The sequence below is a fragment of the Corvus kubaryi genome, unplaced genomic scaffold, assembly GCF_017639235.1.
Source record: "Corvus kubaryi isolate FWS band 111438036 unplaced genomic scaffold, C.kubaryi_AGA036_p1.0 37396, whole genome shotgun sequence".
Classification (NCBI taxonomy): domain Eukaryota; kingdom Metazoa; phylum Chordata; class Aves; order Passeriformes; family Corvidae; genus Corvus; species Corvus kubaryi.
This window is the reverse complement of record NW_024581135.1, coordinates 23,249,569-23,268,152: the sequence shown is the minus strand read 5'-3', so window position 1 is coordinate 23,268,152 and position 18,584 is coordinate 23,249,569. Positions and strand designations below refer to the sequence as shown.

The 18,584-nt window shown below is 40.7% G+C and overlaps 1 protein-coding gene across 7 annotated transcripts in view; it reads left to right on the top strand.

Moving 5' to 3' along the window:
* The first annotated feature begins 7,248 nt into the window (after positions 1-7,248).
* SESTD1 (SEC14 and spectrin domain containing 1) overlaps positions 7,249-18,584 on the top strand; it is a 51,653-nt gene continuing 40,317 nt past the window's right edge. The window contains exons 1-4 of one of the 7 annotated variants that reach the window (XM_042040746.1): positions 7,251-7,411; positions 10,535-10,597; positions 11,278-11,377; positions 16,908-17,027. The gene's annotated coding sequence lies outside the window, so the exon portion shown is untranslated. Of the gene's footprint in view, positions 7,412-7,602; positions 7,695-10,534; positions 10,598-11,277; positions 11,378-16,907; positions 17,028-18,584 lie in introns of those variants that run through there. The other 6 variants (XM_042040751.1, XM_042040744.1, XM_042040747.1 and 3 more) reach the window with 6 other exon arrangements.

The following is an 18,584-nucleotide window of genomic DNA, read 5'->3' as shown; positions in this document are numbered from 1 at the left end:
AAGTGAAGTTAGGGCTTACCAAAGTCTTTCTGAGATGGCCCCCCATGGAGGAGAGCTTGTCTGGAGAGACATGTACTGACAGAGGCATGGGCAGGCAGAATGGGTGCAGTGGGAGCACTGAGCTAAACCCAGAGCATGCTTGGTAGGACGGAAAGGTAGGGAAAACAGAAGTGCATAACAAAGAAAAATGTATAATGAAGGTTCTACTGTTAGCAGAAGGCAAAGCTGAGCAGGCTGTTTGCTTCCCTTACAGCACAACACTGAAGTGTAGACTCCAGGTACTAAACAGGCCAGCAAGTCTGAGTTCAGAAAAGGACTTCACTTGAGCTGGAGAGGGTGCTGAGGAAGTTATAGAAGAGTAGGCACCAGCACTGGTGACAACAACCGACAGGCATAAGGATCTCTTTCTGTGTGGGCTCGTAGGTGGCCAGTCAATGAAAACATCTGGGGCCTGTTTATCCTAAAGAGGGTTTAAAAACCTGGTTTTGACTGCACACACTTAGCATGCTCATGAATTTTAAGAAGGAAGGTTCACTAGGACAATTTGCTGCTGTGTCAGGATACAGAAAACTGAACATTTAATTCATAGTACATTGCGTTTTCAATCTGCTCACTGGTACATGGGAAGAACATGAGAGATTTCAACTATCTTTCCTTTAGAAAGGATGATTTGCTGAGATAAAATTTGCTATGAGTCTCTAAAGGAAGGGGTTTTAATCTTTTTTTTACATATAGAAGTGTAAATTTTCACATTTTGCAAAATTTTATGTATAGTAACTTAGTATAGGATAATATTCTTCAACAATATTTGTTTTTATCAAAGGTTCTCAGTACTACCTTATTAAGTAAAAGTTGTTGCATGATTTTGCTAATCTCTGCCCTATTTTTCCTCTCTCTCAGTATGAGCTGTTCTGAAATTATGTTCCTGTGCTAGAAGACAAAGTGCCAAGTACCTAATTTAGTACTCAGCAGTTACATCCAAATTTCAGTTGTTGTATAACACCAAATATTGTAAAGACGACAAGCTCAAGAAATACTTGCCTCAGACTGGAAAATTATCAGCACTTTGGATTAGACAGTATTATTCAAATTCCATTTAAATGGTACTTTATTCTCAAGGTGGCATGAATGACTTTAACAACCTATTTGTAATGTGTGTGACCTCCATGACTAAGATAACTATTGCAGCCTGATTGCCCACAATTGGGCAGAAAAAAGATACAGGAAGAGGTTTACAAACTACTTGTGAACTATGCAAAACAACAACAAAACAAAGAGCAATCTGTGGGATTTTAAAACACTTCTGTCAATTAGAAACATGTACTATGATTAGGCTCACAGGGCTTTTGGATGTGTTTGAAAATTCTTGCCATTCTGACAAAGATTTCAGAAATAATTTATGTTAAGGATAAACATACTTGATTATATTTGAAACGACCCTTTCAAAATGCATTAACGTAAAGCCTGTACACAAAAGTTTTGATAAAGCGTGAGAAATATACTCCACACATTCCATGATGTTTTATTTTTTAATTATAGGTATGGATGTAATTACTTTCTTTGGAAAAAATAGTTGGATTTTTAGCCATGGCATTCTTTCTGTCTTGAAGAGAATTTCTGACTCTGGGTGAACACTGAATACTGGGTAATTGAATGTCAAATACTGAATCTCTATAAAATAAGCTCTTTTCAACATAAAGGGTTACAGTTTAAAGCTTCTACATGAACATAATAAACCATGAAGTCAGGTAGCTCTAAGGACATCTATGCAGATACAGAGAAGAATTTTAACCAGCTCAGTCACTCACTCCTAAAAATGGCTTTTCTCTCAGAGTGAAGAGTTCTGCCTCTTATTGCCTCTAAAAATAGCTCATATTTCTTATCCTCTTTCAATTCACTTTTGCTAACAATGATTGTGATTAGTGTTAGTGTATAACCTAACCTTGAGGCATGCTGCTGTTTGTAATGTTAGAAATTCAAGCCATATGACGAGGAACCTATACAGAGAATCTGTAAATTACTAATTCATGTCAACATAGAACTATAAACTCTTTAGTCTTAGAGAAAAAATTATTATTGAGGAACTCCTTTCAATTTATCCTCTTTCCAAACACCTCCCCTTATGGCCCTCAGAAGAAACTCAGAGAAGAGTTTTTTCCTCAAGAAGATGCTTGGTAACATCACCATGTCAGAACTGTGCTAGAATCTCAAATCACACAATAATGGGAATTGCACACAAAAGTTGTAAAGCTGTCTTTGTCTTCCCCTTTTATAAGACCATGCAAAGTAACAGCTACGGTACAGGACACCCATTTCTCAGTCCCTGATTGAGAAATTCCACATTGCCATCTAACCTCTTTTATGCTGTAAACATTTTGCTAATAGTTAACTTTGAAGCTGGAAATGAAATGTAAATCTAATGTAAGCAAAAATGGTGGTGGTAACTGAGTGTGGCTGCCTCTGCAGGCCAATGCTACTACACTCCGTGGCTGAAGAGCAAGCAAGTTGCAAGGAGATGGCAGTCAAGTCTCATTAGAAAAATCCCTGTTCCTTCCTTTTTTGTGGTGCAAGCAGAAGAAAGCATCATGGAACTGCAAATGTGGTTCCAGCAGAACATTGGGTGCTTTGTACAGGAGTCATTCAAAATGTCATTGACCATCAGCTCTCTCTCTGTGGTACTTCCATAGCTAGCATTTCAGAGCTGTTATGCCTCATGTGATAACCAGTATGTAAGTACAGTTCCTTTTCTTCAGCAAACCAGCGGTAATCCCTGATCAGATTGAGCCATCAGGAGTCAGAGTGTGCTGCAGACATCCCACCAAACCTGCTCAGTGGTATGGCACAAGCAGCTAACATAACAAGAAAGTTGGTTCTCATGTCTTTCCCCTGCACGTTAGACAAAACATGACCTGAGACACCTGATTGATCCACGGAGTCTCACAGGAGTCTTACATGCAATAACAAGGGCATGGATCTTGATCCTATAACTTCAGTCAGAGGGTACACAACAGCAGAATGGAGATGGGTATGTCTCAGGTCATGTTTGTGGCTGCAGGGGAAGGACATGAGAATCAACCTTCTTGTTATGTTAGGTCCTGTACAGAAAGGAAGGCATTCCCCCTTGTATCAAAAATGCTAGGGGTCTACTGCCAGCCAGAAACAATTTTCCTTTCACAAGATGAAATAAATTTGTGAGGAAACCATGTTCATATTTAAGAAATCTGAGCAGCAAAATACTGACCACAGATAGCTTTGCGTCTTTTCAAATATTTCTCAGGAAATGCAGCCCTTAGGCTTGTATTTTATTTTATACAAGAAAGACCAAGTTATGAAGACTGTATTTCATAGAAAATAAAAAGTAATTAAAGAAAGCAATAAAAGTCACTTCGAGTTTGCTGCAGGAAGCACAATCCAACAGCCTCTAGTACTTGGAAGGATACAATGAGATCAGGGGATACTTGATTGTTTCTACCTGAGCACTAAGAAGCATGTGAAAAAAACTCACAAAACACTCCAGATTCTTCAGAATCTTGCAAAGTTTCATATGCTGTATCTCATTACAGGCATGTCACTCATACCTTTATATAATGAAGGCTTTATCTTTTTTTATATATAATTGAAGAACTTCAAAATTACGGGCAAGCTATTTAAAATATTGTTTTACACACCCTTTGATAAGTATGAGCGCAATAAAACAGATCCTTCAAAACCTGCTAGGTGCTGCCTACACAGAGTGCCAGGCTTTCAGCCTGTGCTAGTCAGTAAATGAAATCTCATGGGTTTGGGCCATTTGGGACTCGAGTTTCAGATTCTCTTAAGCGCACAATTTAAGGCTTTGTTGTAATTGTTTCAGAAGAAACAATCACTCCTCAGTTCAGGATTAAAACCTAGTATTTGTGTTTAAAGGGGCATTTCAAATCTTAATGCTAATAGGTAAATGTGAGGCTTACCTTCAGAAGCCAGTGAATGGTAGCTCATGTACTGAATTCTGCAGATCTTTTGTTTGTTTCTGTGATGTTTTGAATGTGCACTGAATGCTTGTATTTTTCTGTCACTTTCACTTCCCAAACTTCCTGATACTGTTTATTAACATAGAAAGGGCTTTCCCACTGTTTTTCCAACATGAATCTGGCTGTATGACAAATACGTAAGGTTTTAAAGTAGTAGATCCCTCTGCTGCTTACCCATGAATATGATGACACCATCTCATTATGATCAGAAAGCTCCATATAGAAAACATTCTACAGATTTTATTTACAATTCATTGCTGCCAGCCTATACTAATCCCCCCGCATATAGTCATTTGCTTATTTTCTGTATATGCCTTTTATGAATTGGCCTGTTCCATAAGTTACATCTCTAGCCAATATACTGGATAATGCTGGCTTACATTAACTTAACTGCTCACATTCATTTTTGTGCTACAAGTAAAGAAAATTGCCTATCTGTTGCAGGGAGATGTGGAAGGAAATAACAAGCAAGGCAGCAAGGTAAATCACTCCAGGTGGAGGGTTTCCAGCCCACCAGGTACAAGGCTGCGCCTGGCAGCACCTCCCTGTGCCCAGTGGCAAGTGGAGCAAGAGTGAAGGTGTATTACAGGCCTGTGGGGTGCTGCACAGGATGGCCCTGTCACATCTGGTGGCACCTGAGATCAATGTCACCAGACTGAGCCATCAGGAGACAGAGTATGCTGCAGACATCCCGCCAAACCTGCTCAGTGGTATGGCACAAGCACCCAACATAACATACTTGGTGTCCAGTACAAGTGTAGGGGGGTTTTGTTAGTTTTTCTTTGAAGGCTGATTTTTCTAGAAGTGCAGCCACTGAAGCTGGAAGCACTAACTCTGTTGTGAGAGCACTGCTCTGCCTTGTAACAAAGGCTCTGTTGTGCTGGCATGCAGCACAGTGCCCAAAGCTCAGGATGTTTCAGCCTATTTGCTTTCATTTGTATTTGAGTTAATCTGGCACAGCTGCTGGAGAATAACACCATATATTAAGGGTCATTTTAATCAAATGGATCCTTGATACTGTGATTTCTTCCTACTGGCAGTTTGCACAGAAAAGGCAATTAACTACAACTCTAAACTGATGGTATGACCTTAAACAAAATTAATTATGTCAGATTCTGTCCTGGCAACTCATTCCGCAGAGTATGCATGGAAAAGTCAGAAAACCTGTTGCAACACTGTTATACTTAAACCAGCATATCTCCAACCAGAGTACAAATGAGAGTGACTTTTGGGTAACTCTCTCCTATGGAAGGCACTGCAGGAGAAGCCTTGTTCTGTCCTTGAGAAGAGATTCCCGTTGAGACAAGAAAAATGGAGAAATAGGGTCTATGTCCTTTTGGCCTGAATTCCTTTCCTTCTCCCTCTTCTTCTCTCTCTCCCGCTCCTCTCCTCTCCCAAAAGTAACCTTAAGAAAATTTATTAGGATTAATGAGTTCATGTGTACTAAAAATTTGAGATCCACAAACCAAAGCAAAACCACCCAATTTAAACGGGTGCATGTTCCTTTATTGTATAGGCTATGTGATAGGTATGGTACACAGAATGTAATATCTACACTATGAAGGATCTTAGACATGTAAAATAAAGAGAAATTCACACATGACAATCAGCTGTACTTCTCCCTTTGCTGATTTTTGTCTTGGTCCTTTTAAAGATTAAATATATGTGTCAGCGAGTCCCACTGAAATTTTCACGTGTTGGGCATCAGATCACTTATGTAGAGTTCTGAAATACTGTTTGTCCTACAGTCAGAGCTTACAAAGATACAGCCTAAGGGATCTCAAGTAAATATTGATGAATAGTGAAAGCTTCTATTATCTTACCTTTTTCCCACAAGAATGCAATAAGCATAAATTTAGAAGAGTGATCTAAAAGTTCTATCTGGCACATTCTTAAATCATTAGTGAACACACTTAAAATACTGCTAAAGTTTTCCTCTTTTAATAAAGTAAAAAATAATTTATTTGGTTCTCTACAGCAATTACTTTTTGTGGGAAACTGATGAAGATGGTTTATCTCTGTATCTCTACAGGTTGTGAAGGAAGTAATTTTGCTCTTTCTCTTTCTTTGCTGCTGCTGTTTTAAGTATTCTTCCAGGAAAGGCCCAACAGAGAAGGTATGTTCTCAAGGCTGGCAGGCCTTGGCTGATGTGCCTCCCCAAATTCAAATTTGAATGACAATATCTTTAGTTTTTGCATGTCTGGTGGGTGGTGTGGCTGAGAGAGGGACAGCTTTCTGAGTTAGAAGAGGCCAGGGATGAGGTCAGTACCACAGGCATACCCCGATGGTGACGGTGAGGGCGATGGCTGCAGCAGATGTTGACTGGACAGCAACCAGGAAAGGCGGTGAACAGAGGTGGTTCTGCAAACTCTTGTTTTGAGAGAAGAAACGAAGCAGTTGCAGCCTCCGTGAGACACTTGTCATATTCGGAATAAGATTCAGTAAATTATATTCAATCGTTCTGGAAAAACCAAGAGCAAAATTATGGTTAAGATAGAGTGTGCAGAAGCCAATTTCTTTAAGAGCAATTACGTAGCCTAATGATGTATTCAGCCAGGAGATTTAAGACTGCAACCTGTCCTAGAGTAGTTAAGCTGAATCCAAGGCAAGTGTCCCAGCCAGCCTTCTTCACAGCATTTCTTTCTGCATTTTTGCTTGTATTATTTTAATCTTGGCATGACAGAGTTTTAGGGTGTTTGTCCAGGAGCTGAGACAGACAATGGGTTATTATCTGCCATTGGAGGGGAAACAAAATACACGTCAGTGCTGAATTGGGCTTAATGATCCTCGTGGGTCCCTTCCAACTCAGGATATTCTGGTATCAGGATATGCCACGAGTGCTGAAACGCTGGTGGCGAAGGACAGCCGACACCTGCCTGAGGTACTCCCAGCGTTCACCTGTGAGCCGCTGTGCTCTCATTCAGCACGCACAGCGCGTCTCCGAAGAGCAGAGCGAGAGTACTGTTATCTTAACACGGCTGCCAGTGATAAAAACTCCGCAGTCGGACAGACTCCCGCTTGTCCCGCGCTGGGTATTTATCACGACCCTCCGTGTCTGCGGGGGCCCGGGCCGGGCGGGGCCGCGGCCTGCGGGCGCAGCGCTCGGTACGGCCGCATTGTCTCCGGGCGGGGCGGGGCGGGCGGGCGGTACCGCGGCTCCGCGGGCGGGGGCGGCACTGAGCGAGGGCAGCGGAGCGGGGGCGGGCCCGCCAGCGCCCGGCGCTCGCCGTCTCCTTGCCGACGGAGGAGAGGTCGGAGCCGCCCCCGTCCCCAGGGGCTGCCGCCGGGCGAGCGAGGCGGTGCGAGGCGGCCGAGGTTAGCCGCCGCAGCCCGGCCGGAGCGGGCAGGTCCAGGCTCCGCCCCGCGTCGTCCCAGCCCGGGCACCCGCAGCGCCGCATCGGGTGAGTACCCGCGCTCCGGAGCGGCTCTGCCCTGGCCCCAGCCCCGCGGAGGGCGGCGCAGGCCCTGCGGCCTGGCCGCGCTTTGTTCCCGGGCGGCGGCGGCGTTGGCTCCGCGGGGCGCCCCGCTGTGCCGGGGGCGGCGGTGGCGGGGCCGTGCGGCAGAGCAGCCCCCGGCTGCGAGCTCGCCCCTCGCCCCGCTCGCTGCCCCGCTGTGGGTGCCACTGGCCACTCGTGTGCCGGGGGCACGGCGGGTCGGCGCGGCCCGGGGGAACCCGCGCAACAGGTTCGGGCATTGTTCGTGCCGCCGCTACATACGTGGCCGCGGCGGCGGCGGGGGGGTTTCCCAGGGGGGCTCCCGAGTGGCCGCCGCCGGTGGAGCTTTTGCCTTTGTGCGGGCGCGGGAGGGCGGCGGCCCCTCCCGGCGGGCCCCGCCGCGGGTGTCACGGCAGGCTCGGGAAGGAGGGAGAGGCGTTCGGGCAAGGGGAGCGAGCCAGAGGCAGCCGGGGCGGGAGTCGGCTCCCTGGATCGCGGAGCCGCTCGGCTCCTGGTGGGGATTTTCGCGGTACGTGGCCGCCGGTCAGGCCGGCGGCGGGCTGGGGACGAGTCACGGCCGTGTCACTGCCGCGGCGTCGGGCGCTCCTGGGTTTCTGGAAGCGCTGCCTGGCCGGGAAGCTGATTCACTGCTGAAGACGTGGTTGCTCGTAGCTGTGGTTACCCTTTCTTTGATTTTTTGACAGGTCTATTGTCCAGCTGTTTTGCCTTCTCCCCCATAATTGTAGTGTCCCTTGCTACCCCGTAGCGGAGCTTTTTAGCCAGGAAATTGTACGAAGGTGATGCTCTAAAGCACTGTTTTTGTTAAAGAACTTAAACGAGTGTATGGAAGCAAGATTAGAGATAGGGGAGAGTGGTTCTTTATTTTTTTTGACTTTTTAAAAGTTTTTTAGTGAGCAAAATTGGTGAGGCTTATGTCGATAGGCATTAATAGCTGCTTTTGTCTGTTTCTCGCTCATCTTTCTGCATCCCAAAGGAAATATTGGTCCTCTCCATTTTTAGTATTGCAGTGTCTGCGGTGTCCTAACAATTGGATCTTGACTTTGTTCATGCAGTAAAATTCACTGTGATGGGAAAGTACTGGGTTTTTTCCCTTTTGTGACATTGCCTGCTAAGATTCAGTGTATTGTAAATAATAAATAGTGTTTCTACATTGTGAGATTACTGATGCTTATTAATTACTGTGTTAATAAGGGTTCTCCTTTATCTGAATGAGAGCATTTATAGTCCTAATGCCATTGTCTGTACCAAGCAGAAACTTAAGAGAGAAAAGGGGGAAGGTGGACTACAGAATAGAACTGAAGCTTGCTCAGTGAGGCCTGCTGCTTGGTGAGGTGCTGATCATGCTTTGCTCTGTCAGGAGAAAAGCAACGAGGCAGAGCACTGAAACAGGCTATCCAGGGAGGTGGTGGAGTCTCCCTCTCTGGAGACATCCAAACCCCCTGCCGAGGCTGGGTCTCCACCAGCAGGTTACACAGGAATGTGTCCAAATGGGGTTCCATTGGAACCATCCAAATAGATGCTCTCCAGGGGTCCCTTCCAATCTTAATAACCCTGTGATTCTGTGAAAATCTCCCACCAAAACTAGGAGCAATTACAATGTGGTTTTTAGGGGTGGATTTTAGGATTTTGCACAATTCTTTACGTCATAGATTGCTGCTTGAAGAATCCTGTAAAATCATCTCGGCTGACTTTTTCCTGGGGTGGTATGCTAATAGATGATATTTTGTTTGAAGTTTAATTGATCAGTAACGTTAGTTTTCCTAGAAATACAATTTTAAGAGAAAGAAATAGATGTATTTTTAAATTTCTTTTAAGAATATTTAGCATAAGGAAAACTGGATGTCTTGTTAAATTGTAGGGTATAATTCTAAATTGGCCGTGGATTCGAGTTTCTCAGTGAAGCTTATGTAAACAGGGGAAATTGACATAGTTTTGTTGTTTTCTGTCAACAGAATAAAGGAGTCAGGTGAAGTTCACCTCAGTTTCAGTTGGCTGTTGCTTGGGAGTGGTAGTAGGAAGGGAAACCGGAGGAATTTCTGTAAGAACTTTAATGCAGTGCTACCTGTCAAGAATCTTTAGGAATAGATTACAAAGAGGAGTACCTTTATTCCCCAGTGACTATGATTGGGTGGGGAAGTACGAAACACCTTCAATATGCAGCTTCTGATAAAGTAGGCTTGGAAATGATGTTGCAGGATTTCCAGTGTGTCTCTACTTAAGCTTTCTCAAGGACTTGCTATTTGTATTTTTGTTCCTGATCTATAGGTACATCCTCTTGCCTTCTCTCCCATCTTTTCGAGGCTGACTAGAAAACTTCCATTAATAGAAGGGTGTTTTTAATTTAAAACTGTGAGTTAGACTACTGTAATGACTGATCTGTCAGAATTACTGTAAAACCAGTGAAGTGTGTTTGTCATCTTGACTTTGCCTTTTACACAGTATATTCTAATTTGAACTTTTTGGGTTTTGTTGTTGGGTTTCGTTTCATGGGTAGAATTTGATCAAGTTACAAGATTTCATGCAAGTCTTAAAACATTTGCTGGGATTTAATGTTTGATACTTATATGTTAATTCCGTATCTTCTAACACAAAGAGGGAGTACTTCTATTTTCTTATCCAAGTTACTCTTTGCCTTTTTAAATTTTATAACAGTGAGTAATTTTGTAGGAATACCTTCTTCCTCTTCACAAAAAAACTACTAACACTGTTGTATTTTCAGTTTAGCCTAAAACTCTGTGTGGGTTACCTCTGATTGAGAGCATACTACAGGGATTCTGGTTCTTGTTACTTTCCCACTGCTTCCGGTGCTGCCTCAGGAGCATTGCCTGCTTACTATAACCAATGTTGATGTCTACCATATGTTTTGGTAGAAAAGTGCAGGATTCCTGCTGTCCCACTAAACTCAAATGCCTAGCTTACTAGTACTTGTGAATATACAATGGAAATGTTGACTCCCCTGTCATGTAGCTCTGTAAGAAACCCTTGTTTTCAACCTCCAAGGAAATAAATTTTTAGATTGAGTAGCAAAATCAAAAAATATGGTCAAATCCTTTTTATTTAAATTTACAGAACCCGGGATCTGGAACTCAAACTTGTAACCTTAGCAGGCAGTTTTGCATTCCAGTACCAATGGTAAGTAAGATAGGTCTCTTCCAAAAATAAATCTTTTTAATTTTCATGCATTATATTTGGTTCTTGTGAAGCTTTGATACTGGTGAATATACTGCCTAGAGCAACATCTTTGCAGTTGGTTTTGTAAAAACTTACTTAGGCTTTAACTCATGCCTTCTTTAACTTACCTGCTTTACTTTGTTTTCCTTTTGGGACTTTAAAAAAAAATCTTTAAAAGGCTCTATAACATAAAGAAAGCTGATATTAAAGTTAAATTACATTGTTTGGCCATGCAGCTCACAGTGCAGCTTGCATTACTGTGTCTCATGTAGTGGTAGTGTCTCACAAGGAAAGGAGTGTCTGCAGATGTATTAGAGGATGTTTAAGCATAAGACTGGAGATGAGTGAATTCTACTTTTAAGAGGGTTCTGTGGTAGTGGGTGAGAGTAAGGAAGGAAGTTGTAATAGCATCAAGGTAATTGTTGCTGCTCTGATGGTGTTGATAAGCTTGTGCTGGAAGATAAATGAGAGACTTGAGAACCTTGATTGAGCAAGCAGAAAAATGTATTGGCAAAGCTTTTTGCTCTTCAGACTAAGTAAGAGTGAGAGATTTTTGAAGTGAGGATAACCTTACAGCAGATGCTAAACTCAACAAGGAAGCAAATGAAAATCAATCTGGAGTGTTGTTTTCCTGTTTCTAGGTGAGAAGATGAACTGCATTTTGGACAAGCTGAAGTTTGGAATGCTGGGACATAAAGAACCCATTAAGAAGGAAATTACAGTAGTTAAGAGGTGATGAAGGTATGACTTAGGGCTTTGCAGAAACAATAATTCAAGCAAGATAGATGCAGTAGGTACTTGAGAATTCAGAGCCAAGATAAATTCCTATGGTGTTGGCATAGTTGTATTTGAGAGGTGTTCTTAGTGAGGTGTCATGAAGGCTGTGTTGACCAGACCAAGTAAAGCCAAAAAAAAAAGTGTTCTAAGAGTAAGTAAATGGATTTGATGTTAGCGTGATGTTTGGGTCACTAAATGATGCCTGTGGCTGAACTTGAGAAAATAAATGCCCATTCTTGAGGGAAAGGATCAGGATGGACACATAATACATAGATGGAAGTTGCTGAGAATTATCTACGTTTTGGTGTTGGCAAAAGTCATGTTTTCTCTCTAATAAGTATACCCTCAATGCAGGTTGTCTATTTTCTCTCTGCTGGTGTTCTGTTTGCTAATTCTTTCATTCTGCAGTCTCACTTGACCCTAAAAAATAGTATAATTGGTAAATGTAGGAGTGTTGCATCTATGCAGGATGCTCCAGGGAGCAGCTTGGAGAACTTGATTTTATGTTCTCTGAAGCATGTGACCATTTATTATTGATTTATTTATTGGTAGTGGAAGGCTACATGTTTTATTTTGAGGAGTAGGAGAGAGGGAGAGGTGCTGTTGATTACTGCAGGTGGTTGCTGTGGCCAATAGAATTTGTGATTTGCAGTTGAAATGTTCAGAATTTTTAATCTGATTACAAAAACTGAAGACATCTGTGAAAGTTAAGATCTATTTCTCCTGCACCCTCTAATTTAAGGACATCTTAGATAATTATTTTTACTGTGTAGAGCAGTGAATTAATGGATTTCTGAAATATTTGAACAAGATATGTGAACAGATCTGGTATATCTCAATCTCTTGTTCTTTCATGTTTGGTTAACATTAACAAAATTTTCAAGTTACATATTTCTTATTGAAGGGATTTTTATTATTACCCTCATCATGGATACTTTGTGTATTGTGCAGTGAGGACAGGGGAACACACAACTTTAATTTAAATTTTTTTTTTCCTTTTAGGCAGAGGAAATTGTTCAGTGTTTCAAGGTCCACACAAAATCTTACTATTGGGCTGGTAACTATTTGGTCAGGTATCAAACCCAGAGTTTTAGGGATTTGTAAATAGTCTTTTTATTTGCCCTTTCTTCACTGTCATCTTGTTTTGATCAGTTTTCTCCACTCCAAAAGGATGACTGCTTTTGTGTCTGCTGCAGTTTTGTCTGCACACCCTACCTGACTTACCCTTTCAAACAGTACCTTTCCCTTTCATACCCTGCTACTCGAGATGGCTTTCAGTGTCATGGAGCATTTCTTTTTGCTTCCACTCAGTCGAGTGTCACTATACTGAGCTGGGAAATGAATCCTGAGGCCCTGAGCCACATGCACTTGTAACCAATGCCAAATATGTGTATTGTTATGAAGTGGTAGATTGTTTTCTTATATAAGAATATTGCAGAAAGAACAAGAAGTTCTAGTCTTGCACCCCAGAGGAAAGTGGTTTTCATTTGTTCTGGACTGCCAGCAGTTGCACTCATCAGTACAGCTGTTTGTCTTTTGACTTGGCTGCCCACGGCCTGGATTGTCCAATTTCATTCCACCCACTGTCCTAGTTCATTTAATGAAGTACTGAAGGCATAGGAGTTTTCTGATCTTTCATCACGAACTGGTTTTAGACAGTTCCTTAAAGACCTGGTGATAAGGTATTCATTTTTCCAAACACTTGTGACTTGTATGTTGGTTTTGTTTTGTTTGTTGGGTTGTTTTGGTTTTTTTTTTAAGGAGAGGGAGCTAGGAGAGGAGTTTGTAATTTTATTTTACTATTCGTAGGTTTTTTTTCTTCCCCCTAACCTCACAAAGTGCTTTTGTGGTAGAATTTGCAATCTGTATGATTCTGTATTATTTCCATGTGACTTCTGACTAAGGAAAATCTTAAGACCTAAAAAGGAGAATTTTCTTTTAATGAATTTTAGCAAAGTGGGATGAGGAAGAGAAAATGTCTCAGCTGTGCTTTGAACATAGCATTTCAATTGACCTATTGCTATGTAGAAAGTGGTGGAAGAAGCAGCCTCTCAACTTGCATCATTTTATGTCTTCTGTGGTATTCAATTCTAACACTTCAGAGTGTTAAGTGAGATGGGACTATACCAGATGACTGCAACTTCTGCTGGTTTGGCTGTCTGTTGTAAAGGAAGGAGGGTATGAGCTAGATTGGTCTTCTGTTGCTGGTGGGCAAGCTGTGTGTGCAGGAAGGTAAATGGTGTCTCTCACTGTAAAAACGTGGCAGAAAAGGGAATGTGAAGATGCATCCAAAACCTGTGGCTTATTTTCTCTACTATTCTAGGTTAAAAAGGCTTGAAAACTGCTACAATTTAACATAGACCGTGTGTTTGGCTTGGACTGAAGCTGGAAAGGGCAGAAAACTCTAGCAAGCTGTCATCTTTGATGTCGCATGTTGTAGCATTGTTATGAAGGTCTGCATGTGTCCTGGGCAAGTTTGCTCTCTGAACATGGCCAGTGAGCCCAAGGAGTGCTGTTCTTTGAGAGTGCGCTCATTGCCGCACAGTATCCTGTGGCTGACCTTGTTGTATGGAAAGAGTGAGGTGCTGGTATTGTGTTTCACAGCTGTACATGCAGGTGTTACTGTGCATCCCTAGTTACATTGTTTCTGTGCTTCGTACTCTTCCTTTTTTCCCCCTCTGTCACTTGCTTGAAGTCGGAGGAAAAGCTCTGCCCTTGTGTGAAATGAATAGTTGACTGTGATCAAAGTTAGAACTCAGACACACAATGTCTTTTTCTTCTCAGATGGCATAACCTCTTACTCACTTGTTTTCCATTTGCTGGTTTGCTATTCATTGTATTGCTCATCACTTCCTTTTGTTGCTCATCTTTTTATTTCACTTTTCACAGAATTGTTGATGGGTTGAAAAAGGGTGGGAAATGAACATGGAAGATGGGTTAAATAAAGGAAGTAGTTAACAGACAGTTCTTCCAAAGTCTGTTATTAGCTTTAGTTAGAAGACAAGATTTGAACCTTCAGGTGAAAATGGAATAGAATTGGAATTTTTCCAAGCTTAAATCTGTTGTGGCTGTGACAATGTGCTTTTGGATCATGGCCTAGCACACTGTTAACCTCAGCTTTAACCCAAGTCAGAGCACATTTTCAGTCTGTGCATTGAACTGCCGTGGCAAGTTGCTGAGTTAGAGTACTCACAGTGCGTGTGTAATGGAAATGGCATTGTATGGTTGCATCTTGCTTTAAAATTAAAGAAGCTTACATGCTCATGAAATTACTCAGTCTGTGTTTTTCATTTTCTGACTTCTTTAGTGTGAATTAGCAGGTTACAGAAGATCAGGAATATTTTTGTTGTTTACAACTTCAGACATGTTTACAACTTCAGACATGAAACTTCCGTGGTTTTTTCCTGGACAGTTTTTACAGATAGTAAAAAAATTAAAAATACTGAAGTGGTTGAAAAAGCAAAAAACTTGATCTTCTTTAAATATCTGGAGTTACCTTTTCTCCTGAGGGCTCTAATGTTAAATATTTATTAGTGCTGCTCACAATACCTTAAAGAGTAAAAACCGAATACTGCATTTGCATACGTAAGCTGATGTTCATCTGTCAGGTTTTATTGTTATTTGGAAACTGTCCAGCTGAGTAGCCGAGTTCCAGGTGCCTTTTAATTGAAGACAGCATTAACTAATAAATATTTACAGCCTTTTTCTAATTTTGGGGCAAGTTTGTGCTTCAGAAATTACCCTGGGGCATCAGCCCTGGAGACGCCTTCGTTTGTGTTCTCTCTTTGTACAACTTTGCTGTGGGAGAGATGGCAACCTTTAATGTAACTTTAAAGGAAGGTGAAATAATAATCTACATAGATAATGGTGATACTCGGCTTTCTCTCTGTCTTTTATATGTGGATTTTATTTCTGTGTGGAACAGGTGAACTTGTTTTAAGCTGATTCATGGAAAAAGAGGGTAATGCTTTGTGGGTTGAAGTTAGCATCTGAAAAAGCCTGCATGCTGGCTTCAGAGAAAGAAGATGTTAGTTTTGAAGGTCTGCAATTCAAAAGTTGACCTAAAAGAAAAAGTGTTTCCATTCTGTATGATCTGAGGCTTTTTTCCTTTGGTAGTTCAGAATGTCTGTTGTTATTTGTGCTATTGTTTCTGCCTGGACTTGCAAGCTGCTACAGTTTTGAATGTAACTGCCCATCTGCTCCTGGGTTATTTATAGGCAGATTTGTGGAGCTCCTTCTAATCTCTGAAGTCTTCAAAAACATTAATGAATTAAACATCACAATACTCTTGTAAAAAGAGAATAAGACAGAGGAACTGAATGGAGACTAAAAAGGATAAATGACTTGCTGAAAGCCATATGTATATTTCATAGGAGAACAGGGAATAGAAACCAGATTTTTTTTTCTTACTTGTAGTCCTATGCTTAACAGACCAGCTACATGCTCCTGTGAGATACATGCTAAAGGAATGAAGAAAGTACTCCTTCTTTGAAACTTGCAACAGATGCTCATATGCAGACTAATCCATTTCAAGACTGTGCACCATGTAGTGAGAGTATTAAAGGTTTCAGGTCTAAGAAACATGAATAAAAATGTTAATATTAATTCTCATTAAGCCTGAATTTGTTTTGATTGTTAATGTGTTTGACCAGTGGTTTCCACTGTGTTGCTTAGAAAGAAAACACCTGTTACTTGCAGGACACCTTCTCTTTGACATCTTACTTCCAGTTGTCTAGTCAACTTGTCCCTCTTCCCCCATCTTTAATAGACTTTTACAGTGGTTTTAAACAGTGTCTGGACATTGGTTCTTATTAATATTTTTAATTCGAAGACAATGAAGATGGGTAGCACAAAATGCAGGTGATACTTTCCATTCATCAGAAATTCTGCACTTTGATGAATTACACATAGTACTTATTGTGTGCGAGTTTTTTTTATTTTTGGTGGGGGTTTTTTTTTGGTTGGGATTTTTTTTGGTGTTTGTTTGGAGGGGGTTGCTTGTTTTTGTTTGGTTTTTTGTTTTTGGAAGAACTTCTGAAATGTTAGATGTGTGGAGTAAAACAATGTAATTTACAGTAGTTCCAGAGTCTAGACATGATAGAGTATGCATCCTACCAAGTAGTGGTTTGATTTCACGTTGGAGTGCAGCCTGAAGTATTGTTTGCATTTTTACCTGTTCTGTAACTTTTTTGAACTATTTGTTCACTGTTTCCCCAACTTACCATCCTCTCCTTAATGTATATGTATTTCATCCAAGTTTGTATGTAAGAGAATTTTCTCCACAAATAGTATTAGTTTCTGCTTGTCAAGGGGATTGAAAGAGTTTTCTATATCATTGGAATGCCTTTCAAATATTTAGATTTTAAATACAAGTATTATGTGAATTTAGTGTTGCCACCTTCCTGTGGAAATCTTCGAAAGAATGAACACATTGTTGCAGACTGACATTGCTATATGGATTTAATAACCTGAAAGCCTATGTCATTCTAAACAGGTTCAGTGAGGTTTTTCAATGTGCATTGAATGTGTCCCGGAAGCATGTTAAATAAAAGAACTACAAGTTTTACAGTTTGGTATATGGCATTTTATGGTATTATGGCAAAGTAGATTGCAGGTGGGCATACAGCACTCAAATAGTTTCTGAAATTCGATAAACACATTTAACCTCTTTGTTTCATATCTGTAACATTTTAGTGTATAAAAGTTGTGTCTTTTGATTTGGAAGTGATAAAATGCAGCTTCCTGAAGTATATCACTTTCCTCATGTGAAATCTGTTCTCTTCAGTGCCCTCATTTTTCTTCTGTAGCTTTTCTGTGTTTAATGAAACCAAATGGGATTTTTATTGATGCATAGATACTGAATCTGTTTCTTTCAGCTAAGTAGTGGTACAGTATTGAGCGACAAATCATTCTTTCCTCATGCTAAATTGAAAGCTTGATGAACAATTTTAAGAACCTGTCACTTTGTCTTCCTCCAACGAATTGAACACTTTACATATATTTTGTGGGTCTAAATACATTTATATCTGCTTTTAAGCAGTGTACCTTTTCAAAACACCTTTAGTAGCTCCCATTGGAAAGTAGATGCCAGCTGTCTTGGAATTGTTTCGCTTTCCAATATTAAAAAAAGACAGTTTAATTCTAAACTAAGACTGTTTAATTCTAACACTAAGACTGTTTTTTAAACGTGAAGATTTTTTTTTTCTGACATGTTCTGATAAACCTGCTCTGGTGAGAGTTTTCTTCTAGCTCTCACAGAATTGAGGTAAGTGTAAACTTCAGGAGTTTCTGGAGCAAGGTCTAGGTGTTTGGAATTATCAGCAATTGTTCTCATTGGTCTGACTCACCTCCCTCCGCTCTGAACAGAATGCTTCTTTTGGTTCCAGGAAATACTGAATAAAAGAACTATTTTGATCCATGGACAGTGCCACTACTGTGGCAGAAAGCCAGGCGATGCTTTCATATTAAATAAATAGGTCTTTTCAGAACAGCAGAGAAACATGTTCCCTAGAGTCAGTAAGCTGATGCAGACTTTTGTTCCTATGTGAAAGTACAGAGATAATGAAGTTGTATGTAGGTTTGAACTTCATTCATTGATTATAATAAAGAGGCATTTGTAATAATTTGGAAATATAACTTGGGGAGGAGGGAGAAAAATCATTCAGGTATGTGTTCCACATCTTGGAAAAAAGAATATAAAGGGAACTGCCTAAGTTTAAAAGTGTACACAGAGTGGCTTCAGGGAAAAAAATGACTGCCTGAGTAATTCTCAAATTTTGTGTTTTATGCAACAAACAACTACAAGTTTTTGCCTAAAGCATACAGGAAGCTTTAATAGAATGCTTTTTTGAGTAATTGTTCAAAGTACAGGCTGTCATGGGACTCAGTTTCCTGAGAGAACAGAAAGTTGTTTGTTTCCTTCTGTAATACATGAAGTGTGAATTTTATATAATTGGCAAAATTACACTTCAATATGGAGATTTTGGGATAAGAGATGGGAATGAACATTGTGACACATTACACATTGGAACAGGAAGAGACAGTAAAAAGCTGTTGAAATATTTTTTTCTGTTTTATAATAATATGATAATTCCTTATTTGTTTGTTATGAAGCTTATTCTTTTAACATGAAAAGGAATAACTATTTTACCTCAGGCTATTTGGATTTCTC